Source organism: Staurois parvus, unplaced genomic scaffold, assembly GCF_062004578.1.
Source record: "Staurois parvus isolate SC_StPar_1 unplaced genomic scaffold, SC_StPar_1.0 ptg000287l, whole genome shotgun sequence".
In the NCBI taxonomy this organism is placed as follows: domain Eukaryota; kingdom Metazoa; phylum Chordata; class Amphibia; order Anura; family Ranidae; genus Staurois; species Staurois parvus.
Window position 1 is genome coordinate 25,955,613 of NW_028318083.1, and position 10,110 is coordinate 25,965,722.

The 10,110-nt window shown below is 48.9% G+C and overlaps 1 long non-coding RNA gene across 3 annotated transcripts; it reads left to right on the top strand.

Moving 5' to 3' along the window:
* Positions 1 to 3: 3 nt before the first annotated feature.
* Positions 4 to 6,318, top strand: LOC149458461 (uncharacterized). 3 transcript variants are annotated; one of them, XR_016313468.1, is made up of 3 exons: positions 4 to 117; positions 5,767 to 5,915; positions 6,011 to 6,318. It is a non-coding gene; the product is annotated as an uncharacterized LOC149458461 (long non-coding RNA). The 3 variants fall into 3 exon arrangements; XR_016313466.1 differs by lacking the exon at positions 4 to 117 and adding an exon at positions 132 to 287; XR_016313467.1 differs by lacking the exon at positions 4 to 117 and adding an exon at positions 1,690 to 2,729.
* The last annotated feature ends 3,792 nt before the right edge of the window (positions 6,319 to 10,110 follow it).

The window sequence follows — 10,110 nt, forward strand, 5'->3', positions numbered from 1 at the left end:
ACGAGTCACATGGCAGGGAGGAGCAACGAGCATCACGGCTCTTCCAGTCCGCTAAACCGTAGGCGCTGGAACGGAGTGGTTTAGCTGAGGGGTGGGGAGTCGGAGGTCACATGACAGGTAGAGAGTCTACATGACAGCGGTCCCAGGCTGTAGGTAGATGATTACCGAGTGTTAGACGTGGGAGTATGAGGAGGAGCGATAGAGCTACCTGAGGGGGAATGGGGTGCGCTCCATTTCTGGAATATAGAGTAGCTCAGTGAGCACACCTGAGGATGCAGCTCTGTGAGGTATAGAGGGAACGTGGGGTGCCTTGTGGGTCACAGAGGGGTATGGGGAACACGTGACCCGTGATGGATTGTAGAGGAGTATGAGGGCCTTGTGGGGTGTACTGTGGATTATGGAGGGGTGTGCTGTGAGTTATAGAGTGATAAGTGGAATACTGTGTGGGGTGCAGTGTAGGTCATAGAGGGTACATGGGGGATGTGTGGGGTTCATAGTGGGTTATAGAGGGTACACGGGTGATGTGTGGGGTGCATAGTGGGTTATAGAGGTTACACGGGGGATGTGTGGGGTGCATAGTGGGTTATAGAGGGTACACGGGGGATGTGTGGGGTGCATAGTGGGTTATAGAGGTTACACGGGGGATGTGTGGGGTGCATAGTGGGTTATAGAGGTTACACGGGGGATGTGTGGGGTGCATAGTGGGTTATAGAGGGTACACGGGGGATGCGTGGGTTATAGAGGGTACACGGGGGATGCGTGGGGTGCATAGTGGGTTATAGAGGGTACACGGGGGATGTGTGGGGTGCAGTGTAGGTCATAGAGGGTACATGGGGAATGTGTGGGGTGCATAGTGGTTTTAGAGGGTACATGGGGGATGTGTGGGGTTCATAGTGGGTTATAGAGGGTACACGGGGGATGTGTGGGGTGCATAGTGGGTTATAGAGGGTACACGGGGGATGTGTGGGGTTCATAGTGGGTCATAGAGGGTACACGGGGATGTGTGGGGTGCATAGTGGGTTATAGAGGGTACACGGGGAATGTGTGGGGTGCATAGTGGGTCATAGAGGGTACACGGGGGATGTGTGGGGTGCATAGTGTGTTATAGAGGGTACACGGGGGATGTGTGGCGTGCATAGTGGGTCATAGAGGGTACACGGGGGATGCGTGGGGTGCATAGTGGGTTATAGAGGGTACACGGGGGATGCGTGGGGTGCATAGTGGGTTATAGAGGGTACACGGGGGATGCGTGGGGTGCATAGTGGGTTATAGAGGGTACACGGGGGATGCGTGGGGTGCATAGTGGGTTATAGAGGGTACACGGGGGATGCGTGGGGTTCATAGTGGGTTATAGAGGGTACACGGGGGATGCGTGGGGTGCATAGTGGGTTATAGAGGGTACATGGGGGATGTGTGGGGTGCATAGAGGGTACATGGGGGATGTGCGGGGTGTACAGTGGGTTATAGAGGGTACATGGGGATATGTGGGGTGCACAATGGGGGATATGTAAGGTGCACTGTAGGTCATATAGGGTACGTGGGGGATGTGTGGGGTGCACTGTACCTCATAGAGGGTATGTGGGGGGTGCACTGTTGGTCATAAAGGGTACGTGGGGGATATGTGTGGTGCACAATGGGTTATAGAGGGTACATGGGGATATGTGGGATGCACAATGGGTTATAGCGGGTACATGGGGGATATGTGGGGTGCACAGTGGGTTATAGAGTGTGCATGGGCTGCAAAGGTGTGTGGGGTGCCCTGTGAGCTATAGAGGAGGGACACGTAGTGTGTACTATGAGTTGTAGGAGAGTACATAGAAAACATGCGGTGGTCTGTGTGGCATGGTAAAGTGTGTAGTGGTACACATAGGATGCATTCTGGGTATGGGAAAGTGAATGGAAATATTCAAGGTGCTCTGTTGGGTATGGAAGAGTGCATTGTGTACAGTGGGCTATAGAGGAGCACAAGGGGAATGCATAGGGCGCCCTTTGGGGTGTACAGGGGATGGCAAGAAAACGTGGAGTTAAAATCGTGGTGGGCAAGAGTGGAGGTCGGGCACACAGTGGAGGAGTAGAAGAGCATGTAGGGGACAGTAGACTACAGTGGGAGGGAGGTGCAGAAGAGCTTAAATAATTCACAGTGGGGGGCATGGAATTTACACTGGAAATCATGGGGGAGATGAACACGGTGAAAGGAGGGTCAGGAGAATGTAGTGGGTAAACAGTGTTGGTGGGATGGATGGAAGAGGGAATGGCATCCCAATCTTAGTCTGTATTAAGTTGGTCCACCCTTTGCAGCTATAACAGCTTCAACTCTTCTGGAAAGGCTGTCCATGAGGTTTAGGAGTGTGTCTATGGGAAGGTTTGCCCTACGTGAATGCCTATTGTCTAGAGGCTATTCACAAACCATCCTAAGGAAGGCCTTTAATAAGGCTAGGAGGCATGATAGGATCTCTTTGTTATACGATCCACATCATAGAAAGCAAGAAACTACGGGTAAACTAGTAACCAAATTTTCTGCCCTTCATGACCAGCTTCATACTATCCTTTCCAATCATGGGTATCTCCTCACAGACCATCATATCCTAAAAGAAATATATGACATTGAGCCCTGAATTGTTTTTTTGTCGTGCCACTTCTTTGAAAGATCGTTTGACGAGTGGTTATTTATATGAACCAGGGCTTTTTCCGCTGTGGCTCATATCCACGTTGACCCTGGATCCAGGAAGGTACTAAAATTAAATGACCTAATGGTGAATTATTTCCACCGTGCACTTTTGCAGATTGTGGTACCAGAGGTACCATGTGCAGTCATGTTGGAACAGGAAGGGGCCATCCCCAAACTGTTCCCACAGAGTTGGGAGCATGAAATTGTCCACAATGTCTTGGTATGCTGACGCCTTAAGAGTTCCCTTCACTGCAACGAAGAGACCAAGCCCAACCCCCTGAAAAACAACCCCACACCATAATCCCCCCTCCACCAAACTTTACACTTGGTGCAATGCAGTCAGTCAAGTACTGTTCTGAAAACTGCCAAACCCAGACACGTCCATCGGATTGCCAGACAAAGAAGCGTGATTCGTTACTCCAGAGAACACATCTCCGCTGCTCTAGAGTCCAGTGGCAGTGTGCTTTACACTGCTGCATCCAATGCTTGGCATTGCACTTGGTGATGTAAGGCTTAGATGCAGCTGCTCAGCCATGGAAACACATTGCATGAAGCTCTCTACGCTCTGCTGTTGTGCTAATCTGAAGGCCACATGAAGTTTGTAGGTCTTCAGCTATTGACTAGAGACAGTTGGCGATTTCTGTGCACTGTGCGCTTCAGTATGCACTGACCCCGTTCTGTCATTTTACATTGCTGTTCCCAGTTGCTTCCACTTTGTTATAATACCACTAACAGTTGACTGTGGAATATTTAGTAGCAAGAAAATTTCATGGATGGACTTATTGCACAGGTGGCAACCTATCACGGTACCACGCTTGAATTCACTGAGCTCCTGAAAGTGACCAATTCTTTTACAAATGTTTTGTAGAAGCAGTCTGCATGCCTAGGTGCTTGATGTTATACACCTGTGGGCATGGAGGTGATTGGAACACCTGAATCCAATGATGTGGAGGGCTGGCCCAATACTTCTGGCAATATAGTGTAGATCTTTTCCTCTCAGGAATAAATAGGTGTATTACCTTTGATGGGCATCTGATCAAACTTACTATATCATTTTGCAGTATTTTTGTTTGCTGTGCACATGGAAACATGGTAGACTTGTTGCTTTGTGATTGGCATGTAGTTTTGGGTGTAATGTAATCCTGTATGGTAGCTGGTATTGCCCATGTGTGATGACCTTTAACCACCTCCCACCCGCCATATAAGGTAATGACGGGCACAAGGCGGTTCTCTTGTTCTGGGAGGACGTCATATGACGTCCTACCACTCTAACCGCGCATGTGCGGCTCCGGGAGCGCACGGCAATCAGTGGTGCACTGTATCCCTCGGACACAGCGGATCAAAGGAAACAGCCGAAGACGTCGGCTCGGTCATGTGATCAGCTGTGTCCAATCACAGCTGATCGCATGTAAATAGGGAAATGCCGGTTATCAGCATTTCTCTTCTCACGAGCTGTCACGCTGGCAGCTCGTGAGGAGAGGAGAGCTGGTAATCGGCATTCCTCAGAGGGGACATGTACACTGATCATCAGGGCACTGATGATCAGTGTAGCCCCAGCAGTGCCACCTGTCAGTGCTCATCAATGCCACATATCAGTGCCTACCAGTGCACATCAATGCCACATATCTGTGCCCATCTGAGCTGCCTTTCAGTGCCATATATGAGTGCTGTCTTTCAATGCCCATCAGTGATGCCTGTCAATGCCCATCAGTGTTGCCTGTCAATGCCCATCACTGCAGCCTCATTAGCACACATCAGTGAAGGAGAAAAATCCCTTATTTACAAAATTATATAACAAAAACTAAAAAAAATGTTCAGTTTTTGGTTTGTTTAGCAAAAAATAAACCCAGAGGTGATTAAATACCACCAAAAGAAAAGGCTCTATCTGTCTCAAAAAAATAATTTCATAAGGGTACAATGTTGCATGACCACGCAATTGTCATTCAAAGTGCGACAGCACTGAAAACTGCTTTTGTACAGTTCTGCGGGTCCAGCATATAAAGACAAGTAAAGAAGGATTCAAACATGGCTGAAGATAGCACAAGAAATATATCCATCACAGGAGTCTTATACCAAAAAGAAACTAAATGCAAGTATGGCTATGCAAGTACAAACTGCAAGTACAAATGTATGCTTTTTGTCACTTTTCAATTTATTTGTGATATATGTTAGGTAAAAATCATCAGTGGTCTGCAAACTGCGGCCCAGGGGTCGGATGCAGCCATTTGCTTCAATTTATCAGGCCCTTGACTTGAATGAATAGGACACAGGAGTTGCTGTTAATTCTGCTTTTTGTCACGTTTGAAAAAGTGTGTCCTCCAGCCGAAAGCCATCGAGTTCACAAATATGTTATGCAGGGCACATGCTGCTTTAATAGTGTTTTATAGCATGTTTAGGTGCATGAAAATGTGCAACAAATGCCATTTATTAAGGATGCCACAAGCACACTCCTCATCTCTCCGTGCCCCGGTGAGGCGATAATTAAACACCCTCCGGCTTGTATTCAATGAGTGACCAGAAAAGGGCTTTAGCAAGTGCTAACCTAGTGCAAATGTTTCATCCCCTACAAAAACATAATATAGAGCAGGGCTCCTTGTTCCCGGTAGCCAGTTTTCTGGAAGGCCCAATCCATTTTCTTGCAACAGCTAACCAAAGGAGGAGTATGATAAAATACTGGGGTCAGAGCTGTACCCATAAGACCCTATATCAATATAGAGGATATGATAACTGGCATTTGCCATTGCAATCAGCACAAAGTAGAAATATTTTTATAATTGTAAAAACTGTTGCCGTTAGCTACTGGCTTAACTATGCATATGTGTTTCCTATCTTTCCCCTCCACACCATTGTGGAATTTATAGTGCTCATAAGTGCTTTAAAGTGAACAAAGCAGCTACCTTAGACCATTTATCCACTATTGGTTTCTTGAAGACCTCATCCTTCAGTGCTTTCCATATGACTGAGCAGGCATCCCAGACAATATAGCTTGCAGTAGATTTGCCCATCATAAACTCAAAATGAAGACTTGAAAGACAATGTCTTGTTGCAAGGTACCTGATATTAAAAAAAAAAAAAAAATTACATTTTATGTTTTGCAGTAAAACAGATTAGATGGAAGAGCTCTAAGGACAGCTACAATAAGCACCTCAAAAATGTAAGACTCATGAGAAGTGGTTCAGCAGCTAAACCTTTTTCTCCATACATATGCACAGGATCTTGAATTCTATAAGCCAGTTCTGGAAAGAAGGTAGGCTAGGATCATAGGATATGTATAACCTGTGTATATTTGTAATTGGACTAATAATAATATTAACCAATCTATTTTTTTTTTTTTTGGTTGAGATTTGCAGCATGGACAGCAGCTGGAATCCTTCACAGGACAGAAGTGATGAAGACCCAGAGTAAGGTCCATCTGCTGCAACCCAGGAGACCCCCAATTACAGAGTCTCTAGTTTCACAGGCTGCTGCAGAAGATATGGTTGAGGAGGAGAGGACAGCTGCAGCACCATCTCTCCATTGCTCATTATCTAGAAGGGGAGGTGATTCAAAAGGATTAACACCTAGACAGAGTGATAAACTCTTTGACGTCTTAACTGCAATTAGGGATCCATTTATGAAGAACATGTCATTTTCTTAAAAATTTGCCAGTACATTGATACCTTTTTATTGATCAGCTTACTCTAGAGCTACAGGATGTGGATTGCAATATTACAATGTGCTACATCATTTATCAGCCCCGATCACTGCCAGCACTTGTTTAGCCCCCCCCTACAACAAGTGTCAATATACTTTTTCTAATCTCTGCCACCTCTGATACATTGCACAACTGCAGTGTTAGCAAGTTCAGGCCTGATCTCTACTAACACTGGCTGTTAATTTAATATCTAGTGCACAAGCAGTCCCTGATTGTTAGCTAGGAGATCTTTTTCACAGTCACCACTAGGTACCTGTAAAGTTAGTGCCCAAAATGTCCAAAAAATGGTACACAAGTGATGAGGCGTACAGGATTCTGAGCATGACAGATGAGAGCAAAGGGAAGGCTTCAATGTCAGAATCTGGCTCAAAATATGAACCTGTAGAAAGCAGCAGCATGCTGAGAACTAGCTCAGCTGATGGTGAAAAGGTCCCTGCTAAAATCAGGTGTACTCAACCCTATGTTGCTTAAGTGCTAAAAACACATATGCTCATATGCAGCAGGGTGCAAGTGCTAGTACTGAACTACTTTTTGGTGATCTGGCAAGAACCAGCAGCCTAGTACATCGTGCCCTTTTAGACATCAGCACTGCAGTATTTCATGGTGAAGAGGCAAGCACCAGCAGTGCGGTACAAGCTGGTGAGGTGGCTAGCACTAGTAGTGTAATGCATCCACACCCACCAAGAATTCAAACACAGGCTTTCAGAGCCCATAGTAGCCCTGCAGAGGTGCTTGCAAACCCTGATTGACTTCCCCCAGATTCAACACCCATTATCCCTCTTTTTGCAGCTTAGTCCGGGGTTCTGGTGGAAACAGCCAACTTAACAATGCCCCTTGACTTTTTCTCACATCACCTTTGAGGACAGCACCTGGAGCACAGCTCCACCCACAATTACAGGAAACACTGCAGCTTTTAAAAAGTCCGCCTCTTCCACCATGCTCTCGGTTATGTTTCCTCTACCATGGTAGAAGCACTGCAGGGAACCTTTGATTGGGGGGACTGTGCTCTCTCCAGGTGGGGGTGGTATCCTTACTGATGATGTGGCTTTCTAATGGACCATCCCAGTACCTCCTTCCGGCAGATGACGGGGGTGTTCTGGTGCCTTCTTTCCCCCTCTAGTCAGGGAAGCGGTGGCCAGCCACGAAGTCCTTGTCCAGGGGCCCTAAGGGTCTGGTAATTGGGGAGCAGGTCTCCTAGTGGACGGGAGGCCGTGCAGTGAGGGCAGCTTCCTGCTGGTGTGGGTCTGGGCCAGCAGGTGACGCCAGAGCCAGTGGGCGTGAGTTCAGGCAGCGGCGTGGCAGCAGTGGTTCCGGCCAGTGGAATGCAGGGGAAAGAGGTGAGTTGGCTGGTGCATCTGGGGCACAGGGACGCCTGCAGGAGATACAAAAGGACTATAAGTCCCAGCATAGCTGCGCGCCCTACAGGATGGAAGAGGCAGAGGGTCCGGTGGTGGAAGCAGGCGTCTCTTGCACCAGCCTAGCCCAGGTGAGGGGGATACAGTGGTGCCTTTTATCCTTGCTGTGGGGCATTTTGTAGTCTTTTGTTATTGTTTCCTTCCCTTCTCCTGTGGGTCTTTAAAGGGGAAGCCTGCTGCTAGGGCACAGAAGTGATGTCACTGTGTTCCATGGCTTGGTGTGGGGTCGCCCGACAGTACTAGGGGCTGAAAACTTCCTTCTCCTGTTGCTCTTTCTCTCGCACTTACAAAATGGTGGCTTGTTAGTGGCAGGGGGGTAAGGTCAGGGTCCTGGTGTATGGGAGTCTGATGCTGCTAAGTTGTTGTTCCCTTTCTGTAGTTCAGGCCAAAACCGCAATTACCGTATATACTCGAGTATAAGCCGAGTTTTTCAGCACATTTTTTGTGCTGAAAAACGGCCCCCTCGGCTTATACTCGAGTCAACATCTGCAGGGGGGGCGCGAGGCTCCGTCAAGGGGGGCGCGTACAGGGGTGGGCAGAGGGCTGCTGTCTCTTACCTAGCTCCGGTCCCAGTCCCACGATGATCCATCCAGGAAACGCTGCTCCTTCCGTCACTCCGGCCACTCCCTCACTCCTGCCGCACGGCTCCGCCTCCTCACCGGTGATTGGCCGCCAGAACTGTAGCTCAGGAAAGGTACACAGGCGGCCAATCACGGGCGAGGAGGCGGAGCCGAGCGGACCCGCGAAAATCGAGTGAGGGAGAGGCCGGAGTGAAGGACAGCTGACAGGTAAGTGTGCAGTGCAGAGGTGCTGCTGCAACCACATATGCTGGCTGCAGCAGCACCATACTGCAACAGGGGTCAGCAAGTGTCATTGGTGTCAGTGGGAGGAATAGTGCCGCATCATTGGTGTCACTGATACCAATGATGGGGCACTATTCCTCCCACTGACACCAATGATGGGGCACTATTCCTCCCACTGACACCAATGATGGGGCACTATTCCTCCCACTGACACCAATGATGGGGCACTATTCCTCCCACTGACACCAATGATGGGGCACTATTCCTCCCACTGACACCAATGATGGGGCACTATTCCTCCCACTGACACCAATGATGGGGCACTATTCCTCCCACTGACACCAATGATGGGGCACTATTCCTCCCACTGACACCAATGATGGGGCACTATTCCTCCCACTGACACCAATGATGGGGCACTATTCCTCCCACTGACACCAATGATGGGGCACTATTCCTCCCACTGACACCAATGATGGGGCACTATTCCTCCCACTGACACCAACGATGGGGCACTATTCCTCCCACTGACACCAACGATGGGGCACTATTCCTCCCACTGACACCAACGATGGGGCACTATTCCTCCCACTGACACCAACGATGGGGCACTATTCCTCCCACTGACACCAACGATGGGGCACTATTCCTCCCACTGACACCAACGATGGGGCACTATTCCTCCCACTGACACTAACGATGGGGCACTATTCCTCCCACTGACACCAACGATGGGGCACTATTCCTCCCACTGACACCAACGATGGGGCACTATTCCTCCCAGTGACACCAACGATGGGGCACTATTCCTCCCAGTGACACCAACGATGGGGCACTATTCCTCCCAGTGACACCAACGATGGGGCACTATTCCTCCCAGTGACACCAACGATGGGGCACTATTCCTCCCAGTGACACCAACGATGGGGCACTATTCCTCCCAGTGACACCAACGATGGGGCACTATTCCCCCCAGTGACACCAACGATGGGGCACTATTCCCCCCAGTGACACCAACGATGGGGCACTATTCCCCCCAGTGACACCAACGATGGGGCACTATTCCCCCCAGTGACACCAACGATGGGGCACTATTCCCCCCAGTGACACCAACGATGGGGCACTATTCCTCCCAGTGACACCAACGATGGGGCACTATTCCTCCCACTGATACCAATGATTCCCACCCTCGGCTTATACTTGAGTCAATAGTTTTTCCCAGTTTTTTGTGGTAAAATTAGGTACCTCGGCTTATATTCGGGTCGGCTTATACTCGAGTATATACGGTAAGTTGAAGGTAGTTGCCTCGGTTAAAAGGAAGTGTCCTTCCTGCAAGTATCCCCTCAAGAATTCTTGGCCAAAGTGGTAATGTCGAGCTTGTGTGGCAGACTTAATCAAGGAAGATTCTTTGCAGTAGTGTAAGAACATGTATTCTTTGATCGAGAAGGTGTTAACAGAGGCTCTGCGATTGTTTCATTCCTTGTTGAATTAACTGCCGGGGCTGCAGCCAGGTCCTCAGCAGAGCACCCT